Here is a 15,000-nt window from a genome sequence, read left to right as displayed (position 1 = left end):
TTTGCTCTTTCACCACAACTACTCGTATTTTCCAAAGCCACAGAGGTGATAGTTGGGTTTTCACGGGTGTTTCTCTTGTCAGTAATGTAGAAATCTTGTTAATCTGTCACTAGAACCATAACACCATTAAAAACTCGTGTTACCACAACTAGAACCTTTTGAAAGTAGTGGAGGTGCGGCGCAGAAGTGTTTCAGAATATTGTTCTATATACCTGGCCACCGAACGTACAAAGAACACTACAAGGAAGTTATAGTAAAAATATATGAGGATAATTAGGTATCGTGACGCAATTTATATGCTGTAATGTAATGGAAGATGAAGATAGCTAATGCTGTGAAAGTTAATGGAAATGCATTTCTTATTATAATTGCCTCAGTACGTGCTCCGAAAATTGAAATATCAAAAAAAATAGTTATGAAAAAATAAAATTGAATATTAATGTGTTCGAAATTAATTATGTCAAAATATCAAAACTGAAATACTAAAATAAAAATAAAGTAAAATAAAATAAAAATGTTAATAAATAAAGATTCAAGAAAAAATGAAATTAAATATTAGGGTGTTCGAAATTAAATGTGTCAAAACAGTTAATTATCGCACAGTTTTATTGGCACAGCTTGTAAGTACACTAATTGATCCACAACACTGAAAAGTTTTAATGAAAAAAGTGATGTAGAAAATGTAATGAGGCAGACACAGTCAATCAGAGGCAGCCTGTTATAATTACCAGCTGATGAATATTTAGACTTGAACCTCCGTGACGGGGAAAAGATAGAAAGAAAAATGTTTGTAATATAAGAAAGAAGAATTACACTGCCAATCGGATGAAAAGTTAGTAAAAAAAAGTAATCTAGAAAATTTAATGAGCCAAGGACAGATAATTAGAACACTATTATAATTATCAGCTTGAGAGTATTTAGACTTTCAGGAAAGTGAAAATGTAAGAAGCAAAAATGTTAATAATAAAAAAAGAAAAAAAAAACATTATACTGTCCCTTGCTTAAAAATGTAATAAACTAAGTGATGATGAAATGTGTGATGAGGCAAACAGTCAGTTAGAGAATGATATTATAATGACGAACTTATGAATATCCAGACTAAAGCCACCAAGATGCTGGAAATGTAAAGAAATATACTAATAATAGAAATACTTGAAAAAACGATGTAAATTGTAAGGATCGTGGAAAGGTTAAAAAAAAAATAGTAAAAGTTTTGGTATGATAAAAAAATAAATAGAAAAGATAATTAAAAGGGAACTATTTTAATGTTAAGGTTATTAGTAAGGTAAAAAAAAAATACTGTTAATGATATCGAAAAGAAAAAAATAAATAAATGAAGTTATTAGTAGTTAAGATGCTGATACTAGAAAGGTAAAAGAAATTATTAGCAAAGATTCTGTAAAGATTAAAAAAAAAAAAAAAAAACGAAAAATATAAAACGATAAAAAAAAAGTTAATTATAGGTATACTGCATATGTAAAAAAAAAAACTTAGTGGTAAAAATACTGAAAAAAAAAATCTTGATAGTAAGGATTCTGAAAAAAAAAAATAAAATGTTAGTAGGAAAGGAAAGGAAAACATTTTGCTGCCAGGCGAATAAAGGTTAATGAAATCTGTAGCATCATTATGTCCAGAGCTGTACATCAAAGCCACTACATTGAAAACAAATACTGAAAATGTTAGTGATCAGGAAATAATGAGGCAAAAACGTTTAATTACACTACACGATTACCTTTCACCTGCTTCACAAAAACTCGCAGAAAAGGAGAAGGGGAAATTGTTAGTGGAATGGAATCAATGAGGCAAAAAACTGTTAATTAAAGACCCCTATTATCATTATTGTCTTATTTAATCTAGTCTTGTGTTACCTTACCTTAGTTTACGTTACCCTTCTTATCTTACCTTACTTTACCTTACCTAACCTAACCTCATGTAACCTAACCAAACCAACCCTAAGCAAACCTAACTTAACCTAACCTAACCAAAGTTAATCTAACCTAACCTAACCTAACCTAACCAAACCTAACTTAACCTAACCTAACCTAACCTAACCTAACCTAACCTAACCTAACCTAACCAAACCAAACCTAACTTAACCTAACCTAACCTAACCTAACCTAACCTAACCTAACCTAACTTAACCAAACCTAACTTAACCTAACCTAACCAAACTTAATCTAACCTAACCTAACCTAACCAAACCTAACCTAACCAAACCAAACCAAACCAAACCAAACCAAACCAAACCAACCCTAACCTAACCAAATCTAACCTAACCTAACCTAACCTTACATTATCTAACCTAAAACACACACACACACACACACACACACACACACACACACACACACACACACACACACACACACACACACACACACACACACACACACACACACACACACACACACACAGGCCAAAATATTGACAAAAAAAATAAATAAAAAGAGCCAAAATGCAAAGCTGAAGAAATGAGGTAGCGAGAGCAGTTAATTAGTGGGCAGCAATCAGGTGTTTTGCATGCAGGTGCTAAACAGGAGCGTTGAACAGGTAATATTGTGTTGAAAGCTTGCACACCTGAGCTTCCTGATTCTCACTCATGCATACTTACATTAGGCATTATTATGGGCTTTCTCTCTCTCTCTCTCTCTCTCTCTCTCTCTCTCTCTCTCTCTCTCTCTCTCTCTCTCTCTCTCTCTCTCTCTCTCTCTCTCTCTCTCTCTCTCTCGTCTATCAGCAACAAAAATTGGAGAGAGAGAGAGAGAGAGAGAGAGAGAGAGAGAGAGAGAGAGAGAGAGAGAGAGAGAGAGAGAGAGAGAGCACATAAAATATTCATTCATTTTTATGGATTTGCGGCTTCATAGATAGTAGTGTATAGAATGGGAGAGAGAGAGAGAGAGAGAGAGAGAGAGAGAGAGAGAGAGAGAGAGAGAGAGAGAGAGAAATTAATCGGCCTACCAAAAATCACCTTTAATATATTTTTCTTTCTCTCTCTCTCTCTCTCTCTCTCTCTCTCTCTCTCTCTCTCTCTCTCTCTCTCTCTCTCTCTCTCTCTCTCTCTCTCTCTCTCTCTCTCTCTCTCACATTCAAAACACTTTTAAAGAGGCACGCATTACAACCTAAATGTTTGTTTGTACGTTTGTTTGTTTGTTTTCGTAAGCACTGAGAGAAAGAGTAACAAAAAAAAAGAGGCGTGCATGTGTGTGTGTGTGTGCATTATGCGTGTGTGCGTGCGTGTGTGAATGAAGATTTTAAAGACGTGCTTCTCATTTTCCGCCAGTTCCTGTCTGCTTGTGTTCTTTAAGTTTAAGTTGTGTCCGCTCTTTTCCTCCGCCCAGCCAGAACGTCACGGCAGAGGGAAGCCCCGAGACATTACCGTTGTTTTTGGGTCAGTGGACAAGAGGACGTAAGAAAGTAAGGGAAAAATAAAGCAAGTTGCAATGAGACAGTTGGCCTACATGTGGCAGGATCTTTACAAAATGCCACAGGAGAGTAAATTCCTGGGACATTAACAGTTTTTGGGTCAGAGGACAAGAAGATACCGAAAAATGTGAGGGGAGGAGACCAACACGTGGCGGGATATTTGTAGAATGTCATGTCAAATCTTTATAAAATGTGTTCGAGATGTTAGCGTTGTTTTTGGTGGGGCCTAAGGACGAGGGCACACGAGGAAATGAGGTAAGTTGCAAGAGGACAGTCTCTTTATAAAATGTCACAGAATTGTAAATCCCTGAGGTATTGGCATCTTGAGGTCACAAAGAAGACAAGAGGACATAAGAAAATAAGGGAAGAGAGAGAGAGAGAGAGAGAGAGAGAGAGAGAGAGAGAGAGAGAGAGAGAGAGAGAGAGAGAGAGAGAGAGAGAGAGACAGAGAAAATCCAAAATCAAACTTTCAACTTTCTCTCCCTCCCATTTTGTTCACCGCGATGAAAGAGTCAATCAGTATTTTCAATCCTTCATAATTTCTGCGGGTAAACTCATGAATTCCCTGCCTACTTCTGTAACCCCCCACCATCCCCTGGCCATGACTTAAACTCTATCTAGATTTTGAATATCACTTCATACTATCTCTCTGAATGACTGTCTCTTCAAGCTGGCAATATTTTCCCTTTAGTTTTGTTGCTTTTGGCCTGAGACCCTGTAAACATGAACAACAACGGGCCAATTTCGTTTGGGAGATACCAGTCTTAGCAGTGTTAGATTCAGGAATACAATTTACCCTTAAGACTGCTCTAAAATGTAATACCACTTAGACTTAGAACCTCGCCTATAATGTTTCAAAGGCTATATTATTAAGGTCCTGTCTCCTGTTGTTAGTGTGCTTGGTGGTGGTGGTGTGATGTGTCAGTGGTGAGCAGAGTGAGTGCTTGACCTGCTGACTGTCCTGGACCTCGGGATGCGGACCAGGGACAGGCAGTGGAATCGCGCTAGGCTAAGACGTGTGTTGCTTTAAGGTGTGGTGATGGAGATGGACGGATTGATTGGCTGTAGCGGTGGTAGATGGGCGGATGTGTATGCAGGAAGAACACTGGCAAAGGTTCATCTGTGTTTGCCTACCTGTGTTTTTATTTTCTTGTTTATTTCTCTGTGTATGTCTGTCTATCTGTCTATCTATTTATTTACCTATCTGTCTCAGTCTGCCTCTTTTTCTGTTTGTCTATCAGTCAATCTATCTGTCTCTGTCTGCCTATATGTCTGTTTGTCTGTTTATCTATCCTTCTGTCTATCTATTTATATCTATTTATCTCTGTTTATTTGCCTGTCTGTCTGTCTATCTATCTATCTATCTATCTGTCTTTGTCTGTCTTTGTATCCATCCATCCATCTGAACATCTCACAATCTACATATCCATCTCTCAGTTCATCCCTCCGTCAGTCTTAAGTGTTCCTTTGTGACGCACCGCTAATGAAGTCAAGAAGGCAGAACGGCTCTCATTTTAACATCACTGGAGGACCTCGCGTTGATCAGAGTGCTTGGGGGAGGTGAGTGGAAGGCTTGTCAAGAGGGCGTTCATCGGTGCGAGGCTCGTTTGCAGGGACTAGTGGCTCTATCTGACGCAAGGAAACGAAACTTTACTAGTATATTGAAGCTTGCACCGCCCCGTGTAAGATTGTCACACTCGAGAAGCCCATGTGTAGAGCACCGAAATGAGTCGAGAGCTTGTGTTGGTGGGTAAACAAAGGAGGAAAGCTTGCATAGTGTGTTATAGAGGAATTCCAGGAAGGACATAGTGGTTTTGCAAGTGGAGACACTGAAGAAATCTTGTATTGTTGTATAGACTCGAGTGTTCTATACAAATGAGTCAAGAGCTTGTGTTGGTAAGTAAAGGGAGGAGAAGGGCTTGCGTAGTTTATTGTAGAGGAATTCCAGGAAGAAAATGAAGGTGTAGCAAGTGATGGGAGTGAAGGAATGGTGTTTTGTAGTATGGAGTGACTCGAATAGTGTGCAGAATTGAGTGGAGAACTTGTGTTGGGGGGATAAAGGAACGGAAAAGTGTTACGTGGTGTGTTGTATAGGAGTATGAGGAAGGAAATAATAGTTTAGCTAGTAGAAGGCGTAAAGAAATTGAGTATCGTATAAATAAGCTCGAGAACTCCCGTGTTAGTGTGCAGAAATGAGTGGAGACTTTGTGTTGGTGAAGAAATGAAGGGGAAAATATTACGTAATGTGTTGTATATGAATTTGAGGAAGGAAAGAGTGTCCTTAACGAATGGAGGCAGTGAAGAAATTGCGTATTGCCACACAGACTAGACTATAGAAATAAGTCGAGAGCTTTTGTTAGTGAAGAGATGAAGGGGGAAGTGTTACGTAGTGTGTTGTAGAGGAATTCCACGAAGAAAATAATGGTACAGGAAGTGGAAGGGGTAAAAGGAATGGTGTTACTGTATAAAAATCTTCAGGCAGGGTAACGTTGAGTGCAGGAGAAAATAAATTCGTGTTATTGTATAGGAGATGGAGGGAAAATACTAGTGTTGTTTTATAGAAATTGGCGGAGGAGATGAAGGGTTGCGCTACGGAGGGGGAAGAGAAGATATTGTAGCGTGTTGTTGCATTTGAACCTTGGGAAAAGTAATTCAGAGGGGGGAAGCAAATGAAATGGTGTTTATTATTATTATGTAGAAAATGGAGGAAAGAGATAGTGGTATGGTATTAAAGGTGGAGGAAAAAATTACTAGTATGTTATGAAGAGTGCTGGAAAAAAAAAAAAGATTAAATAGAGTGTGTAGAGAGTGCAACAGTGAAAAAAAGAATAAAGTGTTGCATAAAATATAGATGAAAAAGAAATGATATTGTATTCGAAGTATGAGAGAGAAAAAAATGGAGGAAAAAGAGAACGAGAAAAGTGTGGAGAAAATGATGTTGTGCTCAGTCATTAATACTTTCATCCATCCAGTGTAGTGTGTGTTTACTTATTCTGTTTCCTTATAAGTAGATTTACTGTGCACCCTTCTTATCATATGTCTATTTATTCAATGGTCTGCAGATTCATTTTATCTATTCTCAGATCTGTGGCCGCTGCAGAGTCCTTCGTGCTTCAATGAGTGAGTACCAACAAAATTAATGATATTGATGTCAGGGATCATAACAAACATCACACAAACATCACCCAACCATCGCATGACCTGTCGTGTCCAGGAATCACCAAGGGGTCGTTTAGGTACCATCAGCCACCATACGTAATACATCCTAACTCTCATTCACCGTCACTCACTCACGCTCACATATGAACCCTGCGACGTGTTTTATTGCTCTCATCCACCTGCTTGCGACGGGGAGAAGGGGAGAGGGGAAGAGGACGGGAGGGGAAGGGAGGAGAGATCCAGCAAATGACAGTCAAAATATCCTTGGTCTTACAGTTAACTTTAATCCCCCTGTCTCATTATGTCCCTGTATACAGCGACGCACCGCCACACACCACCACACGCCACATGTCATTATATATTAGCCTTAGCATATGTTTTTCTGTCATTTGCCAACGTCAGGCCACGATATGGAACCCACGGCCTTCACTTTGCCTAGCGCCGTGCCATCAGTGTGAGGTAATCGGTCAGACAGCAAGGGAATGAGGAAATGAAGTGTTGTGTGTGTGTGTGTGTGTGTGTGTGTGTGTGTGTGTGTGTGTGTGTTGGTAGGTGTTGTGTTTGTTTCTGATTAAATGATTGATTGATGCATGTGTGTATTCATTCATTCAGTCATTTGTTTTGTCAGTCAGTCAGTCCGTCCGTCATTTAGTCAGGAAGTCAGTTAAGCAGTTAGTCACTTAGTCAGTCTGTTAGTTCATCAGTTTGTCAGTCACTCAGGTTAGGTTGGGTTTGGTTAGGTTAGGATAGGTTGGGTTAGGTTAGGTTAGGTTTGGTTACGCTAGGTAGGTTAGGTTAGGTTAGGTTACATTAGGTTGGGTTAGGTTAGGTAAGGTTGGGTTAGGTTAGGTTAAGTTAGGTTAGGTTAGGTTAAGTTAGGTTAGGTTAGGTTAGGTTAGGTTGGGTTAGGTTAGGTTAGGTTAGGTTGGGTTAGGTTAGGTTAGGTTAGGTTAGGGTTAGTCAAACATTCAGTTACTCAATCAGCGTCCGAATCAGTCAGCCAGTGAGTGAGTCAGTTAATCAAACAATGTGTCACTCAGGCGGTCAGTCAAATAGTCAGTCAGTCAGTTAGTCAGCCAGTCAGTTGGTAGCACAGTAAGTTTATCAGTGAGTCGTTCATTCAGCTTCATTTTTCCTTCCTGTCCTTTTCCCTTTTTTATCCTCTCCCTCCATCCTTCCTTCATTTTCACTCTATCTCACCTTTCTGTAATTCACACACTCCACACCTTTATTTATTCATTCATTTATTCATTTATCTATTCACCCATTTATTTATCCATGCATACGCTCACTTCCTCTACAAACAAACACCAAGAACATTTTTTTTTTGAAGGAAGGAATCAGAATTTCCAACATCCAAAAAAACAGACAAAAAAAAAAAAGGAAAAAAAAAAAAACTATTTATAAACTACGCCCGTTTTCTCGGACTTCCCCCCTCTCCCCACCTCCACCTCTTTCCCCTCCCCCCGCAAGAAAAAACTGTCACCCGCACACATGTAAACTTTTTTTTTACCATTCATGTATGTTTTTTTTTTTTTTCTGTACGTGTGTGTGTGTGTGTGTGTGTGTGTGTGTGTGTGTGTGTGTGTGTGTGTGTGTGTGTGTTTACAGTACTTTAAATGTTTTGCAATGGAAGCCACACAAACACACACACACACACACACACACACACACACACACAGAGAGAGAGAGAGAGAGAGAGAGAGAGAGAGAGAGAGAGAGAGAGAGAGAGAGAGAGAGAGAGAGAGAGAGAGAGAGAAGGGGGATGTACAAACTCACAAAAATAAAGACAGAAGTTTTTCCTTTAATTTCTTTCTTGTTTTTCATTTCATTTCTTCTTTCTTTTCTTCTTCCCTTCCATGCATTTTTTTTTTGTCTTTTTCCTTTTCCTGAATGTGACCCCTTTATTTTTGCTCTCTCTCTCTCTCTCTCTCTCTCTCTCTCTCTCTCTCTCTCTCTCTCTCTCTCTCTCTCTCTCTCTCTCTCTCTCTCTCTCTCTCTCTCTCTCTCTCTCCCTCCAGTTCTTCATTTTTACCATCATCGCCCTCGTTATTCCTCTTCCTCCCCTCGTTCTTCATCACTCCCTCCTTCCTTCCTTCCTTCCTTCCTTCCTTCCTTCCTTCCTTCCTTCCTTCCTTCCTTCCTTCCTTCCTTCCTTCCTTCTTTCTTGTAAGTCAGAGTATATTCCTTCCCTCTTCCATGTTCTTTTCCTCTCTCTCTCTCTCTCTCTCTCTCTCTCTCTCTCTCTCTCTCTCTCTCTCTCTCTCTCTCTCTCTCTCTCTCTCTCTCTCTCTCTTCGTACTTCGTTTCTTGAAGGCTTTTCCGTTCCTTTTGTTTTTCCTCCTCCTCCTCCTCCCCTGTTTTTCCTCCTCCTCCTCTTCTTCTTTCCCCTTGCAGATATCAAAATTTTGCTCTCGTCCTCCTCACCCTCTTCCTTTTCTTCTTTCCCACTCCTCCTCCTCCTCCTCCTCCTCCTCCTCCTCCTCCTCCTCCAGGCACTGCAGAAGGTGAAATTAAACAAACGGGTCAGTTTTACGGGAGTTGGTGTTGCGTTATAATGCCAAACTTTTCCTTTAAAAACATGCATTAGGTGAGAGAGAGAGAGAGAGAGAGAGAGAGAGAGAGAGAGAGAGAGAGAGAGAGAGAGAGAGAGAGAGACTGTTTTCTCTCGAAGGATTCTGCGAGAGGTTTCTCCTTCCTTCGTATCCTCCTCCTCCTCCTCCTCCTCCTCCTCCGTCCTTCCTTCCCTCCGAGCGAGGTCAGGAAAACCCTTCCTGAATAACAAGCAGCTCCTCCTCCTCCTCCTCCTCCTCCTCCTCCTCCTCCTCCTCCTCCTCCTCCTCCTCCTCCTCCTCCTCCTCCTCCTCCTCCTCTTCTTCCTCCTCCAATGTTTCATCTTCCCTCTCCGTTTCTTTCAGCTCCTCCTCCTCCGCATCCTCAGCCTCCGCCACCAACACCACTACCTCCTCCTCTGCCTCCTCCTCCTCCTCCTCCTCCTCCTCCTCCTCCTCCTCCTCCTCCTCTTCCTCTTCCTCCTCCTCCTCCTTCATCTATATATGAAGTAAGAACATCATGTCTCATTATATTGATATTGGAAGTCATCTCTCTCTCTCTCTCTCTCTCTCTCTCTCTCTCTCTCTCTCTCTCTCTCTCTCTCTCTCTCTCTCTCTCTCTCGTAAACCATTTAGGGGCGTCTTTTGACAAGTAACGAAATGAGAGAGGTAAGAGAAGATAGGATAGTGATGAGAGAGAGAGAGAGAGAGAGAGAGAGAGAGAGAGAGAGAGAGAGAGAGAGAGAGAGAGAGAGAGAGAGAGAGAGAATATATTGGGGACACTTCAGAAGAAAAAGGGGAGAGGGGAGATTGTGAGACGGAGAGGCGAAGGGGACATAAAAGAGAAGAAGAAAGAAGAGAGGAGGAAAAGAGAGTAAAGGAGAAGAAAGGAGGAGGAGAGAGAGAATGAATAGAAAATTGAGCGTGAACCGAGAGAGAGAGAGAGAGAGAGAGAGAGAGAGAGAGAGAGAGAGAGAGAGAGAGAGAGAGAGAGAGAGAGAGAGAGAGAGAGAGAGAGACGAAGATAACATAGACAAAAGATAAATAAAGATAGAAAAAAATAGTAAGAAGGAAAAAAAGGAAAAAAATCATCCAGACAAGAAAAAATGAAAGGAAAAAAAGATAAAGTAAGAAAAAAAAACAGAATAATTTCCGTACCAAAATTAAAGATTCCTGGAAGAGAGAGAGAGAGAGAGAGAGAGAGAGAGAGAGAGAGAGAGAGAGAGAGAGAGAGAGAGAGAGAGAGAGAGAGAGAGATGATCCATTAGGTTGCCACTTCTCGTCAAATCGAATGGAAGGAAGGAAGGAAAGAGGGAGAGGAAACATTCGTCTTCGCTAACCAGTAATCAGAGAGAGAGAGAGAGAGAGAGAGAGAGAGAGAGAGAGAGAGAGAGAGAGAGAGAGAGAGAGAGAGAGAGAGGGGGGAGGGGGGACCGTTTATTTATTTATTTATTTATTTATTTATTTATTTAGGTATTTTCCTCAGTTTTCTCTATCATGCTTATATTTTTCATTCTTTTTCTATAGTCCTCTCTCTCTCTCTCTCTCTCTCTCTCTCTCTCTCTCTCTCTCTCTCTCTCTCTCTCTCTCTCTCTCTCTCTCTCTCTCTCTCTCATTCATCATAACTTCTGGCCAAACCATTTTCTTTCTCCTCTTCATCCTCCTCCTCCTCCTTCTCCTTCTTCTCCTTCTTCTCCTTCTTCTCCTTCTCCTCCTCCTCCTCCTCCTCCTTTTAATCCTCCTCCTACATCTCTTCATCCTATCCTCATGTTCTTCCTATTCGTTTTCCTCCTCCTCCTCCTCCTCCTCCTCCTTCTTCTCCTCCTCCTCCTCCTCCTCCTCCTCCTCCTCCTCCTCCTCCTCCTCCTCCTCCTCCTCCTCCTCCTCCTCCTCCTCCTCCTCCTCCTCCTCCTCCTCCTCCTCTTCCTAATGGCTCAGGTTATCATGTTATCTCACTTATCATCATCATCTCACGTATATTAAATCAACATTTTTTACTCTCTCTCTCTCTCTCTCTCTCTCTCTCTCTCTCTCTCTCTCTCTCTCTCTCTCTCTCTCTCTCTCTCTCTCTCTCTCTCTGGAATTTCTCTAATTATAGTGCGAATACTATTTTTTTCTTTTTTTTTTTTTTATTTTTCTTTTCTTATTTTCTTGTTTGTAATTTTTCTATCTGGGTGAAGGATTTTCTTTTTTCTTTCTTTTTCTTTCATGTTTTATAATTTTTGTTTTTGTGTTATTTTTCTCTCCGTCTTTCTCTCTCTCTCTCTCTCTCTCTCTCTCTCTCTCTCTCTCTCTCTCTCTCTCTCTCTCTCTCTCTCTCTCTCTCTCTCTCTCTCTCTCTCTCTCTCTCTGCTTTATTTAATGTTTGTGTTTCACTTTCTCCTTTATATCTGTTTCCTCTTAATTGTTCACGTGTTTTTTCTTTTTTTCTAGTGTTTTTTTCTTCTTTTACTTCTCTCTTTCTTTATTTATCTTTTATGTCATTTATGTTTTCTTTTCTTGTCATTTATTCTTTTTTCACTTTATCTGGTTAATTTTTTTCGTTATCTTTTCTCCTTTTTTTTTCTTTTTTTGTTTTGTGTATTTTCTCCTTTCTCCTTTACTTTTTTTTCTTATTTAATTTCTTCATTTTTCATGCTTCCCTTTCCTCCCTTTATCGTATTTTTTTCTATTTTCTTAATTTTCTGTTTTCTTTTATTTCTTTTAATCATTCCTTCCTTATTTTTCTATTTTCTTTCATCTTTTTCTTATCTCCCTGTACCATTTATATATTTGTTTCTTTTTACCCCTTTTTTGTATTTTTCTTACGTTATTCATTTTTCTTTTCCTATTTTCTTTAGTATTTCCTTCTATTTTTCACCAATTCTTTCCTTCTTTTTATTATTTTCCTCACTTTCCTTTTTTTATCCTGTCTTTCCTTATTTTTTTTCTATTTTCCTATATTTTTTTTTCATTTCTCCTTAAAACCAACTATTATTTCCTTCTATTTTCCCCCAATTCTTTCCTTCTTTTGATTATTTTCCTCACCTTTTCCTTTTATCTATTTTTTCCCTATTTTTTTTCAGTTTTCCCCACATTTTTTTTTTCTTATTTCTTTTAAAGCCAACTATTAAGAAAACACAGGGACATTTAAGCGTCATTCATTTAAACACCCAACAATCCTTTATATCTTGCGTGTTTTTTTTATTTTCCTCGCCACCTTTCACTTTTCCCCACCCCTCTGTTACACTTCTTCGTTATATCCGGGTTGAGTTTTGGGGTTCTCGTAGCGTTGGTCTCCTGTAACGCAACCCTGGCTTAGTGACTCGCTGGTGGGACTCGTGCTTGCTGCCGTGCCTCGCTTACCTGGCTTATAAATTTGATGAAGAGTGATTTAATGAAAGGTGGTGGTGGTGGTGGTGGTGGTGTTGGTGTTGGTGGTGGTGGTGGTGTTGGTGGTGATGATGGTGGTAGTATTTGTGGTAAGTTTTTGACAGGCTTCCCACAACGCGCGCACACACACACACACACACACACACACACACACACACACACACACACACACACACACACACACACACACACACACACACACACACACACACACACACACAAGAATTTATATATAGGGAGTTTATGTGAAAGAAATTTGTCGTTTTAATTTTTTGATGTCATAGTTTAAGAATAACAAGAGTAGTAAAGGTGTGATTTGAAAGAAAAGAAAAATAAAAGATAGAGATTTATATGTAGAGAGAGAATAGATCAATAGAAGAACTTTGTCATATAAATAGAGGGAATGAATAAATGACTAAAAGATCTACATATGGAGAGGGATGATAGATAAATGGAAATAAAAAGGCGATTCATCTTCCTTTCCTTCTTGCTGGAAGTTTGCCTACATTCAACCTGTTCCTAAAAAGGTTGACCGTTCTAATCCCTCAAACTACTGTCCTATTGCTTTAATTTCCTGCCTATCTAAAGTTTTTGAATCTATCCTCAACAGGAAGATTCTTAAACTCTGTCACTTCACAACCTTCTATCTGATCGCCAGTACGAGTATGGGTTCCGTCAAGGCCGCTCTACCGGTCTCGCTTTTCTCACTGAGTCTTGGTCATCCTTTTTTTTAGAGATTTTGGTGAAACTTTTGCTGTTGCCTTGGACATATCAAAAGCTTTTGATAGAGTCTGGCACAAAGATTTGATTTCCATACTACCCTCCTACGGCTTCTATCCTTCTCTCTGTAACCTCATGTCAAGTTTCCTTTTTGACCGTTCTGTTCCTGCTGTTGTAGACAGTCACTGTTCTTCTCCTAAATCTATTAACAGTAGTGTTCCTCAGGGTTCTGTCCTGTCATCCACTCTTTTATTATTCATCAATGACCTTCTAAACCAACTTCTTGTCCTATCCACTCCTACGCTGATGATACCACCCTGAACTTTTCCACGTCTCTTCGTAGACGTCTAACCCTTCAGGAAGCAAACAGTTCACGCAGGGAAGCCACAGAACGCCTGGCTTCTGATCTCTCTAAAATTTCTGATTGGGGCAGAGCAAACTTGGTATTGTTCAATGCCTCAAAAACTCAATTCCTTCATCTATCAACTCGACACAACCTTCCAGACATCTTTTTCCTCTTCTTCAGTTACACTCAGCTGTCCCCCTCTTCTACACTGAACATCCTCGGTCTGTCCTTTATAATCTAAACTGGAAACTTCATATCTCATCTCTATCTAAAACAGCTTCTATGAAGTTAGGTGTTCTGAGACGTCTCCGCCAGTTTTTTCACCCTCTCAGCTGCTAACTCTGTACAGTGGCCTTATCCGTCCATGTATGGAGTATGCTTCACATGTCTGGGGGGGTTCCACTCATACAGGGTGGAATGAAAAGCTTCTCGTCTCATCAACTCCTCTCCTCTAACTGACTGTCTTTAGCCTTTAGCCTCTCTCTCATCGCCGCAGTGTTGCATCTCTAGCTGTCTTCTACCGCTATTTTCATGCTAACTGCTCTTCTGATCTTGCTAACTGCATGCTTCCCCTCCTCCCGCGGCCTCGCTGCACAAGACTTTCTTCTTTCTCTCACCCTTATTATGTCCACCTATCTAATGCAAGAGTTAACCAGTATTCTCAATCATTCATCCCTTTCTCTGGTAAACTCTGGAACTCCCTGCCTGCTTCTGTATTTCCACCTTCCTATGACTTGACTTCCTTCATGAGGGAGGTTTCAAGACATCCTTCAATTCTGGATTAACGTTTGGACACTATTCGGGGACTGGCGTCTCAGTAGACTTTTTTTTTTTTTTTGTGGGGGGGTGATTTTTATTCTCCTTGGCCGGTGTCCCTCCTACATAAAAAAAAAGCATGGGAAAAGAGGGAATGAAAGAGAAATTCACTTTTCATTTAACTTTGTGATAACTTAAGAATAATGAATAGTAAAAATATAAATAGGGAAAAAAAGTTATCCATATGAGGAAAAAAATATATAAATTGAACTTAAACTTGGTAATACACACACACACACACACACACACACACACACACACACACACACACACACACACACACACACACACACACACACACACACACACACACACACACACACACACACACACACACACTTGCCCTAGAATACTGTCCAAATATTGTAGTTTCACATGTGCACCTTTTACTTTGCAAAATATCCTGACAAACAACCAAACACAAGATATATTTTAGTAATGGAAGGACAAAATATTAAGTCGCCTGTGATATTATTTTCTTATTTATTTATTTATTTACTTATTTTTTTTATTTTGCTAGTTTGTTAGTTATTTAGTCAGTCAGTAATTTATTTAGTTATTTAGTGAGTTAATCAGTTTGTCAGTCACTCAGTCAGTCAGTCAGTCAGCCGT

General features: G+C 39.7%; 1 long non-coding RNA gene across 1 annotated transcript in view; it reads left to right on the top strand.

Annotated features, from left to right (window-relative positions):
* LOC135113168 (uncharacterized) overlaps positions 1 to 15,000 on the top strand; it is a 236,436-nt gene that overhangs the window by 151,036 nt on the left and 70,400 nt on the right. Inside the window, exon 3 of the long non-coding RNA XR_010274735.1 lies at positions 6,507 to 6,543. This is a non-coding gene — a long non-coding RNA (uncharacterized LOC135113168). The remainder of the gene's footprint in view (positions 1 to 6,506; positions 6,544 to 15,000) is intronic.

This window comes from Scylla paramamosain, chromosome 25, assembly GCF_035594125.1.
Source record: "Scylla paramamosain isolate STU-SP2022 chromosome 25, ASM3559412v1, whole genome shotgun sequence".
NCBI classification, from domain to species: Eukaryota; Metazoa; Arthropoda; class Malacostraca; order Decapoda; family Portunidae; genus Scylla; species Scylla paramamosain.
The sequence above is the reverse complement of the archived record's forward strand: the minus strand, read 5'-3'. Positions and strand labels throughout refer to the sequence as shown.